Raw genomic sequence first — 1,900 nt, 5'->3', positions numbered from 1 at the left:
TTATATTTTTTTTTCGATAGTACGAACATTTTTGGGCGTAACTTAGGTTTTCAGGTATTCCTTTATTCTTCAAGATTTTCTAAAAGGATGTAAACTTTCACGCAAACAGTTTGCAAAACTATTTTGCCCAATTGTAACAATTACATTAACAAAACCACAAGCAAAACCTTAACGGAATATTTCTTTATCATCCTGCCTTTTTTTTCTGCCAAATTAGCAATCATACTAAAAAAATTGTGCTACTACTTATAATTCTCCTCCTATCTCTAAGCCTCTGTCACACCTCTTTTCTGGACAGTGGATGGCTGGTTATAGAACGAACTCTTTTGATGGCATACCGCATTTTTAATTTGCGTTAATGACGTCATTGTGTCTAATAAACTTTTGTTGTTACCCGCATGTGAGAAACGTTATGTTATTGTTTGGATAAAAATTTTGTTTACTTTAATTTGCACAAAATTAAAGTTAATTGTAATCTTTAAAAAATATTTTTTTTAAAAGGAGGGTAAAGGTATCTGAGAATTCGCTTAACCAAGACAACTAAGCTTATGTTCCAACTTATCGCTTTATGTGGTTATCCGTTTCTTTCAATAAGCAACGTCCTTAATCTTCTTTCTCCCAAGCTACACACCCCTATGATGCCATGGATGCATGTGACCTGGTGGCTTCCCAGCGATAAAGAATTAATTACCCAGCTTGCCTTTTTACTGCGTAACATTACCTGATACTGATGCTAAAGAGGACTGTGTTTTTGGAGTGGCGGTTAAATAAATCCTTTTGTGCAAATTGATGCAATCTTATTGTGTTTTGTTCATTCTTTAGTTATTCCGGTCTAAAAATTTTTTTTTTGTTGCATATACCAGCGTTATGCTAATTTGCTACTAAAATAAAGCCTACACATGCTTCTTTTGTTAACATCAAATATTGGAATAAAAATAAAATATTTTGATTAAAACCACGTTGGGTAGGTACAGTCTCATGATAAATGTTTTTTTTTTAAAAACAAAAATCAAAGAAGCCATCCAATTAAAGCTAGATCGCTCTAATTGGATGGCTGTCATAGAGCTAGATAACATGTAACAACTCGTTTCTAAGCATGATAACGAAGTAAGCATATAACATGTCCTATTTTTTAGGTTTTAAACTTGTTATGTACATGCTTCAAAATTTTCCTGACGAAATTTAAATGTAAAGTACTTTTGCATAAGCCGACGAAATTACAGGAGAATAATAGACATGGAAAGGCTTAAGAAAGAACTATGTTCTTGTTTTTGTAAAATAAAATAGTTAGGCTTGTGGAAAATCCGCAGTAACCATTTGTCACAAGCCTCACAGCGAGCATTACAGCATCGACTAGTCGTTAGCCTGTGGAAAATTCCACAAAAATTTGCCCGTCGCAACAAAGTGGATAAAATATATATCGCATTTGCTATTTTGTGTTCCCGTAGAATGACCTTTTTCTCGACACAAACAGAAGGATTACATGCATTATAAGATGGATTGCAACAATGTTCTTGAAACATAAACATGTGAAGAAGTAATATCATGATATAGGTTTCAATCAAGCTGATAAGACTTCATTTTAGGCGTTCGTTCCTCACCTTGGGTATAATGCGCATTGCAGCAGCAGATCAAGTATTAGAAAAACAATGGAAAAGCTCATTAGGAAGCAAATTTGTTCAATTTGCTTCAAAAATACCGCAGAAATAATAAATTTTAAGACAGGTTAATTTGTGTTTCTGAAAACACTACTAAACACAGGTCCTATTTTTAATTTTGTGAAGGTTTCAGATTACAGCATTTCACCCATACAAGGTAATTCCTTAATATCGAGAAAGTACACAACTTTTAGTTAAAAAAAGCGAGCAACTGAAAAAAGTTTTGAAAAGAGAGAAAACAT

This window comes from Hydractinia symbiolongicarpus, chromosome 2, assembly GCF_029227915.1.
Source record: "Hydractinia symbiolongicarpus strain clone_291-10 chromosome 2, HSymV2.1, whole genome shotgun sequence".
In the NCBI taxonomy this organism is placed as follows: domain Eukaryota; kingdom Metazoa; phylum Cnidaria; class Hydrozoa; order Anthoathecata; family Hydractiniidae; genus Hydractinia; species Hydractinia symbiolongicarpus.
The sequence above is the reverse complement of the archived record's forward strand: the minus strand, read 5'-3'. Positions refer to the sequence as shown.